Below are 12,143 nucleotides of genomic sequence, written 5' to 3'. Positions count from 1 at the left end.
AAAACTAACTTTAAAGTTCAGTAAAGCTGAGTGGGGCTGCAGATTCAGGGGATGAGTGTAGGTTCATTGCTAGTGCTACTAGTGGCCCCTTCACTTTGTCATTTTGACATTATCATTTGAGACAACACATCTTATAGCCGCTTTAAAAAACATTGTTATCTTATTATCAAACTTCCCAGCAAGCATGGTATTTGAGTTAAAATTCTGTTTTTCTTTTTTTTATTATTTAACAGTTACATAATGTTATATATATATATATATATATATATATATATATATATATATATGTTAAATATGTATCTCAGGCAAAAAGGTACTCACTTAAATCACTCCCCACATTTTTGCCGCATCAGTCAGTTGTGAATCCATCCTCAGTCATCAATGTATTGAACCACCATGTCCAGTCTGGATTTATGTATTAAAAAAACCTCACAGGAAATTTGGAAAAATGTTGAAATAAATAAGTTTTTATACTTAGCTAAGGTGGAAAAGTTGGTGCACTGATAAAAAAAAATGAGACAAAGTGCAATGGAAACAGACTTAACACATTAATTATGATGTACATGAAATGTGACATATTTGTCAATTAAGGTTCCACTAAAGAGGCAAAAACATCCGATCTGAGTGGAGTGATGCAGAGGGTGAAACCTTCTTCAAATTAATTTGTGGAATTACTTAAATGTCTTATTTCTATCATGATTTCCACATTCTTTTATTTTGTTTAAGGTGTGACTGGCTCACTTCTAATATTGTCATGTTAATGTGGCCTCTTCTTCTGCATTGGCTCCACCAACTGTTTATTTCAATGTGCCCAGCTCCTAATATTCACATAATGGCAGTGTATGAAAGTACACAGTAATTCATATTTCCTTTTGCTGAATTTCTGTAAATTCAAATTTGGGCTACATTTTGATGAAAACCTCTCAATGTATCCTCATAGAATGGTTCGTATGATATCCTATGAAAATGCACACACAACAGTTGGTATGATATCCTATGACTTAGCACCCCATTAATGATGCTAAGTCCCTAATGTAAAGTTATGTATAAACGTAAAGTTACGGAGGTTAGGTTTAGGCAAGTAAAGTAACCGTGGTAAGGCCTAGGAAAGCAAACATGGTGAGGACGTACCTTGAAATTACTCAAAGTTCACACGATTCTGAACAACTGTCTCCTGAGAAAAGTCCCAAGGGAAAGTCCATGGTTTTGTGACCCCTCTGCCACCCCAACCTACCTCCTTACAAGACCGTTCAGGACCACGTATTTGTTTACTTCTGCCAGCGCATTTGTCATGTAAACGTAGCTTCCCAAAATACAAGGGTTATGTATGGCTCATGATTATGTGGGATATGTACGAATTTGGGTGCGTTACTTTTGTGGGAAAACTTACCAACAGTTTATGAGAACAGCCTGAACCTTTTAAACTGCAAAGTCTTAAAATATAGTTCTTGGTCAGTGACTTTCAGCGTCAGACACCAATGAAAAAAAACACCCTTTCACGAGAGACAAACCAAGATGATTTTTGTGAGTTTTCTTGTATTTCTTTTGACTTCCAATGGACTGTGGTTTACAATCTAAAATTTACTGTTTATTTTAAACACACAGAAGGGATCTTACTCTTCAACAATAAGGTCTATCCTTGCAGTGATCCTTTCCATGATATTGTCAGACACTTAATAATAATATAATAATAATCTGAGCCTGTCAGTGACAAAAACAAGCACTTTGACAGTGGCGCCTCACTTGCCCCAAGTAGTTACATTGCAGCCTGTTTAGTGGCTGCTGGCTGCAGCCCTCAAGCTCATTACGAGACCAATTTCAAAAATTATTGTTCCCACCTTGTGTCAGTATGTAACTGACACACAAAAAAATGAAAAAATAGGGCTCAGGTTGAAAAATACCAAAGTTACCCTTTAACTGTTCAACATGTTTGACTCAAAATATCATTTTATTTAACTTCTGTACATTGAAGTTTGTTTCCTTGAAATTTTGAGTTTTCTAATTGAAAAAACAAAACTCTTTTCACTGTGTGTATCTGTGTATGTACCGGTATGCTCGGGAAGTGCTATTTGTTCAGGTCCCTGACTAATGTCTGATACATCATAGCTATCACCCTGGGTTTAGAGCAATGAGATGAGCTACAGCTCGGCTTGGCTGCTTTCACCAACCTTAAAGCCCTGTGTTGATAAAGATACAGAGAGGACAGAGAGGTCAACATTAAGAGAATACCACTCATGTCATTTGTAGATGGAAAAAAATCCTATTCACCTCAGAAATCTGGACGAGGAATCATACCGAAGAACACAAATCTACCTCCCAGGCACTTTTACTCTGTATCCCACAGAGCCGCTTGTGCCAGCGGACAATAAATATTACAGCAGTGTATATAGTATGCACAAAGTCTTAAGCTGGCGATGGAGGAGGGTGCCAAATGCTTTTGTTATTACTGCTAGGGGCTGACTTGTGCTGTGAAGTGCTGTGAAGTGCTACGGGGTGCTGCAGAGCTATGTGGCTATAGGTGTGAGGTTGATGTTTCTGAGGGATGATGAATCAGCTGTGTGGAACTGAGTGAAGACTAGAGTAATTACGTGATCATTCATGTGGATAACAATGTACAGTTAGAGAGCGTGTATGCACTGTATGTAACTGTACAACTAAAGAAAGGCCTCTCTATTGATTTCCCCTTCAAGGGTATATTTTGCGCTCCCCCTCCCCTCTCTTCCTGTAACCTTTTTTTTTCTCAAGGAAACAATCAAACTCATGGTCACGGAAGTCATCGTTCTCGGGTGTCTCCGAGTAATCCATCACCCCGTTGTTTTCAGTCGTATTTTGGGCCTCGCTTGGCCTCTCCTGTTGTTGGCTTATGTGTTTTTCCTCCTAAAAATGGAAGAATAAGTCTACGAATAACCCCTGCCTGGGCTATGAGCTAATAATATCGGCAGGTTGTGTGATTCATGGTCTTTGCTGAGGGAAAATAAATACATGTGCATGTCTGCCTGCCCGGTAAGACTCTTTCTTTCTCTTTGCCACAAAAACATTCAAGGAACAAGGTCATCAGACACATGATGAAACATTTACCAGAATGTAAGCTCACTGTTGCTGGGTCTATGCAGTACTGCTGCTGTGCAGGGTGAGTATTATTGACTCTAGATAAAAGTTTGAATAAAGCACGCTGAAGTGGGTTCACTGTGCCCCTTAAATAACCTGTTGCTCTGTATTAGCTTGTCTGGGTTTGGCTATTGAGTTATATAGGTTGGGCCAGACTGTATTGTTAGTGTTTGTCTTTCCATTCAATTAGTCATGTGGGCCTTATGGATGTGTTGATCCAATTCAACAGAACAGTTTCTAGTTCTGCTCTATGTTTACTTATTCTTTCAAGGAACTTGTCCTTACATCCAGTTGGGATGTGATTTATGATGAACCTGGTTACACAGCCAGCGTGCTTACAATGTAGACTGCAGAAAATACTGTATGTAACCACTATGCAACGTATGATCATAGTCCAATATATATATATATATATATATATATATATATATATATATATATATATATATGAGCAAGTAAAGTTACTGTGGTTAGGTTTAGGAAAGGAATCATGGTGAGTACGTAACTTAAAATCCAATTTCAAACACACGTCTCCTGGGAAAAATCATGGCGGAAAGTCTGTAGTTTTGTGATCCACCACCCCAACGTACCTCCTTACAAGACCGCTCGGGACCACAAGACCATTGGTCTTGTTTACTCCCACCAGCACATTGGTCATGTGAATGCAGCGTTCCAAAATACGTGGGATATGTATGAATTACTGGCTCATTATTTCATAAGATAGGTACAAATTTGAGTACATTACTTTTCATAGGAAAACAGGCGAGCAGTTTATGAGAACAGCCTGCACTGTGATGTCACCCATTGGTTAGTGGACTCCCGTCATAAACCGTCAAGTTTGGCACTTCTGGTGTTGCCATCTTGTTTTTTTTTAGCCAGAAGTGACAATATTTGGACGAGAGGGTGGAGATAACCCTAATGCCAGCTGCTAGCCTTGTTAGCATGGTGCATCAGTTTATAGTTTTTTTGTTTTCTTTTTTTGTTTTATTGATGTATTTCAACATGAACATACAAACCCTAACAACAATTGCTACCCAAAACCCAACCAAAACAAACACTCACACACACACACACACACACACACACACGGAAGATAAATTTTGACACCTAAATTCAGCATAGTCAAGAGTTAAAAACACAAAAGCACATAGCAATACAAAACCTCCATGTATGATTATCAGACACAGCCCATCGCGGATGAGAGTACACAGGTACAAGAAAAGTGCATCAGCTATAGTTAACTGTGATAATACAAATGCTAGTGCTACATTTGGCTAGCAAAAAACAGCCTTAAAATATTAACCTTAACCTTAAACACTTAAAATGCACTTACCAGAAAGCTGAACATCCAACTTATTTGAGGGTCTTTTAGTATAACCAAACACTGAACAAGACTTTTTTCGGTCACCAAAAGTTACAGTTTATTATCACTGTAATATGAAAGGGGAAATTAGCTATGGAGACCAAAAGTCTTTTGTACTATGCTGTAAACATGTTCATTTTTGCTGTTAAGTTGGGCAATTTAATCTGGGCGTCTATGGAGATTGACTCTTTTTCACAGCCTTTCAGTAGCCATTTGAGGATCTACAGTTTTTGGCACTTCAGCATTAGCTTCTTTTTTTAGCCTTAAATGTTGCTGATTGGTTTATATACATTAAGTAACCAGATTACCAAGAGAATCCAGGAGCCTATGCCACAAAGGGAGATCATTGAGTTAGCCATTTATCTTTGGGCTCGACTCGTCACCAAACTGGCTCACTTTGCACCAGGGAAAATCACTATGGCAACCTATGCTGCATGGCTAACCTGCTGTGGAGCAGGTTACCTTCATAAGACTGGATCAAAATCTGCTAACAGCCCTACTACTGATCACTCCAATCCTTTGAGTATAGAACAAGGCTTTACACAGACCGATGAGGCAGAATAACAGTGCAATATTCCCACCTTTAACAGGCTGTATAATAGAGGCTTGGAAGATAGGGTGTTAAAGTGTGTCTGAGCACTGCCTTACGCAGGTAAACAGAGAATGTACTGTACAAGCACTGTAGTTACCAGGATACTATAAATCAGAGTGTGTCCACATTAAGGAACTATGGAATTTTAAGTAAGTATGCAGCACCAGATGAAATGATCTCTCCTTCATCCACCTGCTCTGCTGTTACTTCCCTTGTTTTAAAGTGTTTGTAATACGGTTACTTAAGTGCATGTAAACAGAGTGAGTGTGCAGCTCAAATTGTATTGTTGGAGTAAGTCAGCTTAGGTTAGTGAAAGGTTAATGAGTGGGAGGGAGAGACGGAGAGGTGAGGAATGACGAGCATGCTGAAGAACAATGCTCATCTTACCTCTTAGTGAAGCAGAACAATAGTGACAAATCAGACACCTCTGTGACCCCAAAGCAGAGTTCAGACAGAGCTGCAGTACATGGCAGCCAGTGCTACACACCATCAAATCCTCATGAAGATAATTATGTCACTTGAAATCAAATTATTAAATATTTCTATTCATCCAAACATTATATTTTTCTAAACCAGCTATGGGGTACATGTTATTCTCTGTAAAGAGGCATCATGGGTTGATTTTAATTTGCATTTTTCTTACATTACTTTTTTCTTTCTAATGACACCATCTCAGTTAAAATGTAACTTTAGTCTTCATAAATCTGTGTAGATGTATAGATTGGTGTTTGTCACCCGCTTGATGAGGTAGCCAATGCGTGTGTGTGTGTGTGTGTGTGTGTGTGTGTGTGTGTGTGTGTGTCTGTGGTAAGATGTACTTTGGTTTATGGAGCCCTTGTTGTATCACAACCCTTGTCCTGCTTGTTGAACTTCAGACTGCTGAGGATGTGTTCTGCTGCGTACAATTGTCTTAATTCAACCTGGTTGAACAACCATAGTTTTTGTAGTCAATATGTATTTTAAATATCTTTTTGTGAAAACTTCAGTTTGGAGTTGTAAGCTCGGAATGACTTCCCATTTTACAATTAAAAAAAGAAAGAAAGATTGGTGTATCTTACTACTAAAAACAGATGTGTGTGTGTGCATTATGATGAATATTGTATAATTATGGCTGAGGCAGATTACATTTTGAGCAATTTATCTTTAATAATAATGCCCAACAAATCACCGGCAGACCCTGATGTAAAATCCAGTAAAGACTTACAGTTTATTCATTAGCATTTGTCAAAATTATTCAACGCATTCTCATCCCAACTTGTCAAATATCGCCGCTTTGGACTTTCACATCCTCCTGCATCTGTTGCTGATGTTTCAGGATGCCATGTCAATTTATGCTCGTTAAATGCATTGTGTCTTTTCAAAAACACGCTCCTGTTTGCACAGCAGATGTACACTTTCTGCCCTTCAGATACAAGTAAGATTGTGCAACTAAACCAAGTGGTTAGATTTAGAAAAAGTATCATGGTTTATCTCAGTGTTCACATGGGAAGTGAACAATGGCCTCCTTAAAAAGTCTGGGGTTTGTTGGAGCCATCAACCATCCCTCCCGCCCACCATATAGGGACTTTCCAGCTCCTTATATTAAGTCGTTACTGGGGGCGTTATAAACTGCTGCCGCCCCGTGACGTATCATACCAACGTTGTTACCAATGGCGCTTTACATTAAGGCCTTCTGGCGGTGTTATTAAGTAACACTGCCGCAAAAGATGCCCTTTTGTATCGGTGTCTGATAACGAAATTCCTGACGACATGGAGGTAATTGATGATTTGAATTATTTAAGTTCATTGTTTTTTACTTAATTTTATACAAGTTAATTGATAATATATATATATATATATATATATATACATATATATTTAGAAACCTATCAGCAGCATATATTAAAGTAGTACACAACAAGATCATGATGATATATGATATACAAATACATAAAATGCAAGTGCATGAAAGTCTGACATGCTACACAATCATCCACCAACCCCACAGCTGTACTCTCCACCTGTCTACATGTTAAACACACAACTTCCTGCACTGACACTGAACGTTGTCATTGGATGTTAGTCGTGAGGTGCAGAATGTTCTAAAAAGCTCATTTATGCTCAACATTAGATACAGAGACAGAGCCTTCTGTCCATACTCTGTCCATACTATTTGTCCATGTAATCTGTATTTGTGCACATATCCTGAAAGGTTATGAATACAGATGAAACAGAGCAGTTCCACTGGAGATCTTGGAGGCACTGTAGTGTCGTTCAAGCGAAACAGGAGTGTAGGACACAATGAAGACCTTTACATAACAGAGGAACAGAACAAATTGTTTGTCCACATGTCACAGTGTACTCTATTTAATGGCCTGACAGACCGCCGCCGTCTACAATGCTGCCTCAATTTAAAGATACATTATTATGACCTCCATCGTCACCATGTGCCATCTATTGGCTGTATCTATGCAATCATAAGGGATGTATGGAAGTATGAGGGCAGAGATGTTTACATTTGAAACCAGTGTATCTATTTTCATACATTAAGGGAGTATGAATGAGCCCTAATTTGGGCAGAATTCCTGTTTAGATGAGATTATCCATCCATCCATTTTACAGTAAGCATTTGCCTGTAGCTGACATTAGCAACACTGATAAAGAGATACAAAAATAGAGAAAAAATTGAAAAACAAGCACCACAGTAGATCACCTCAAATTGTGTTTAAAGGCATACAAATAATTTGCTTTAAATAACCATTTTTGTCAGACAAGTTTTCCACATTTTTCTCCCATATTTAAAAATGTATATTAATATGCAAATGCTTTGGAGACAAGATTTTGCCCCAGAAGAGTATATTCTTAGCATATGTGCACTCAAGTTTTCACATCATACTAGAGTGAGAGGTGAAAGGTGAGCACAGAGAATCAATACCCCTTCACCAGATGAATAAAACAACAAACATCACAGTAAAGTTACAATAAGAAAAACACTTTTTTTTGACTGAAGTGGAACTTATATTACAAAGATGGTGTAAAATAAAATTAAAAATGAATGAAAAAATGAATCCTGAACCTAACCTACAGAACTTTATTTTCCTAAAGCCAACCTCTGTAACTTGACATTCCTGAACCTAACCTACATAACTTTATTTTCGGAAACCCAACCCACGTAACTTTACATTCCTGAATCTAACCTACGTAAATTTATGTTAAATCCCTAACGTGACAACATCCACCCATTATTCTTTTCCTGAACCTAACCTAACTGGTAGGGGCACTAATTTGTTGGGCGCTAATTCGTTAGATATTATACAAACCATTGTATGTACATTTTTGTAAGATATCAGCTGTTATATGAAGATATGTTGCATCACTCATGCTAACTGGTGGGAGGCATTGAAAGTGGAGGTATGGATGGATGATTGTTTCTTATCATATAACTTCTCTGTGGCCCGGTCTGCGACCCAGTCATTGAGAATCATTGTGCTGGAGACATTACGTTACGTAATACTAGGCCATTGTATGGACATACGTTTGATACTTTGTCTTACTGAGCGACTGTATGTTTTCATAATTGATCTATTTATCATTTAATGTTGTAATTTATTCAGTATCCTCTTACTCTACTGCAGGATTACCAAGTTTTATTTTCCAATTTAAAGAGCTCTGCGACTGAGCCTCCTGAGACTGTTTTTGTTTTATCTCTGTTGCCCTGAGGAAACAGTGGACTGAAGCCCAGAGACACCACAACACAGTCAGTGATTAGAGCTGTATGAAACAACACATCCCACAAGAACAACGTCAGACTCTGGCAAGGCAAAAATACTCAAATATACAATATAGCTTAGTGCAACACACACACACACATACGCACACACATCGTTTTTTTTCCCTGTCACACAGAGTGAAGAATAGGACCTCGGGGCAAATCACTGAGCAGACAGCTGGCGGAAGTTTTGATTTAAAGGCTGAAAATTAGTTGAATAAATGTGTGTGTTACCTTCCAACATCCCATACACTCTGTCTCATTCCCTCACACACACACACAAGGCAGTAACCCTAAAAGGACCAGGGTACAGAGGAGAATATCCTGTTTGGTTGGCGGCAGTAATTGAATGGAACAGTCAAAGAGCAGAGCCCTGGGAAAGACTGTCTGCAGCTGTAGACAAAGAAGAAAAAAGCCATTTCTCACTATCGGTCGCTCATATTATTGCTGGACTGTGGCCCTTTCCCGCATGTCTGTCCAGGAATTGAGTTGTAACACTGCACACACATAGCACACACTTTTAGCTGTTGCGGAGCAGTTCAGCAAGACAGAATGCTGCAGAGAACATAAAGGAAGGGGAAATGTAGGGTCCTCTGGGGCTGAATCTCTCTTTTTCTCTTACACACACACGTACATATACATACAGTACAAGAGAAACTTCTGTTTTTAAGGATAGGTCAGGGTATGGAGAGGTCTGACACAGCAAACTCAAAAACCAGTCATTATGGCCTTGACACCGGGTTGACCCCAGCCTTGATGCTTCCAGGTCTAAATCAAATCCAAGATGTCTGTGTCACCATGGACTGTTGGTTAAAATTAACTTATTAGCCTACTTAACCTTACAATAGTAAATACACATAATACATACATACATATATATATATATATATATATATATATATATAGCTGGAGAAGCAAAAGTGGTGTGAGAAAGTATGCTGCAGAGGGAAAAGGTGTAAATTTATGGCTGTGTATTTACACCTCTTTTTATGGTTCTCTTAGAATATTTCAGGACTGTACACAATTTACTGGTGCAGTTAGGGTGGCATGTCATTGTTTTAAAAAGAAAGCCACTCCCTCCAGGACTTTGTGGGCTGTTTTGGGGATTGTCGTGGCCTGAAATTGCAAACATTGCTGTGATCAGCTTCGGCGCATATTATTTTCAGTTCAGTTCAGTTTTCATTCAGTGTTTCCTACAGAATTAGAATCTATTTGGAATGGTAGGGGGGTTGGTGGGGTGGGGGTGAGGGGCAACCGCTGATTGCTGCCAATCCGCTGTTATTGAGTGAATCAGTACGCCGCACGCAGCTCTACAATGAAATCAGATTTGCAGTAAAGTTGTGGTCACTGAACCACATTGCAGGGTTGCACAGAATTCATGAGGATTGGCTGAATTTGAACTAACTGTTACAATCACAATATGGCCCTGACAAAAGCCCCTTCCCAGCATTATTAATGTTATCTTTGGTCCCTTGAGTTGGGAAAAAACATCTTCCCCCTAATATTTAAATAGACTAATGAGCTGTTTACCCATGTAGACAGACTCTTTTCCCTCTTACAAGCTAGCGGCCATGTTTACATACTTTACATACTTCGTTCTGATTGGGCAGTCATGTTATCTTATTGCTTATGGTGGCCCTGAGTGATCTAAGCACTGCAAATTAAGCAGAAACTGTTTCAAGGGTGACGCAAAAAAGTGATGCATACTCACGGTGCACCTCTTTCATCTGTTAAATGTTAGCCATTTGCTTATTAGGCTGTCAATTCAAACAATCAGACCCAGTACCCACAGTTAATTGTGAAATAGGCTAATTTTATGTTTGCTGGCTAAACCATTAATAAATACTCTCAGGACCTGTAATAAGGGAAAAGCAACTACTGGTAGGTTTTTCTGATATGAGCAATACAATTAAATCACTAAATAACTGATGTCTGTTCTTTCATTACAGAAAGGCACAACAGGAATTTTAAACTATGGAACTCTTGCCTTACCCCAAGATGCCAAATGATAAATGATGATTAATGTGAATTAGACATGATAATGTTGCCTAATATGAGAATAGATTAGTAGCAAAGCCAGGGAAGTTAACCTGATAGGTATTAAAGGAGCTATATGTAAGAAATCTAAAGCAAATAGTCATAAAATCCTCCTAATATGTCACAGAGACTAAGGAATAATGTTCATATAACATACTGATCTCACCGACAACAATAGTACAGCCAGAATATTTGCATCTAAAAAAAAAATTTACGGTCCGCAAATCATGTTTATGTTTTGAATTTGTGTTTTGGCCTGTTGCGCCACCCACCGCCGTCTACCAGTCACGCAATCAGTAGAGTCTCACCATCAGTTACAGTTACAACTGAGCTACAGCAGCATGGCAAGCAGCATTAGCAGTGTCCCGGTACATAGCATTAGCAGCCGGCTCCTCATGAGCTGTAGCCTATCCCGGCAGCAGCGTTAGCAGCAGAGAAGCCGGACTTGCTCGAATGGTCCGCTGGAAAACCGAAGATCACGGATGCGGCGGCACGACCCTGCCACAGCAGCCGCCCGTGGGCAAACAAATCAGTCTCCAGCGTGCTGCTGTCCAGCAACCTCGAATCTGTAGGGGAGGGGGGGCGGACACGACTCGCGGCAGTATTTTGAATTTGAGTGCAGTAACCGTTTTGGCCACATTCTTACATACAGCGCCTTTAAGTTTTGTCAGCATATTCGCATTATGTGACATCCTACGAAAAATGCATGCACAACAGTTTCTATAATATCCTACGAATTTGCGCCCAACGAATGACATTACGCTCTGAATGTACAGTTACATAATTAACGTCAAGTTCCGGAGGTTAGGTTAAGACAATAAAGGTTACTTTGGTTAGGTTTAGGAAAAGAAACATGGTGAGGATGTACCATAAAATGACTCAAAGTTCACATGAATCCGAACACACATCTCCAGGGGAAAGTCTCTGGCAAAAGTTTGTTTTTTTTTTGACCCATTTATTACACTAAAATGCCTCCTTACAAGTGCGCAGGACTGCTTCCTTGTTTACAGCCATCAGCACATTGTGATCGCAGCCTTTCGAAATAGGTGGGGTATGTACGAATTTGGATGCATTGCTTTTCATAGGAAAATATACGAAAAATTTGTGAGAGCAGTTTTGTACAGCACCTTAGTGTTTGAAAACAGCATTTGCAATAAGTTATTTCTGATAAACGTGAAAATTCCTCTTTTACACAGGTAACACATTTTGTCACCTTTTCCTCCACTTGAATAGCCATGAAACCTGAAGGACTGAGCAGACTTGAACTTGAGGAAGGTTTTTGGAGTCCCTGGGAA

This window comes from Epinephelus lanceolatus, chromosome 8 (assembly GCF_041903045.1).
Source record: "Epinephelus lanceolatus isolate andai-2023 chromosome 8, ASM4190304v1, whole genome shotgun sequence".
Lineage (NCBI taxonomy): Eukaryota > Metazoa > Chordata > Actinopteri > Perciformes > Serranidae > Epinephelus > Epinephelus lanceolatus.
The sequence above is the reverse complement of the archived record's forward strand: the minus strand, read 5'-3'. Positions refer to the sequence as shown.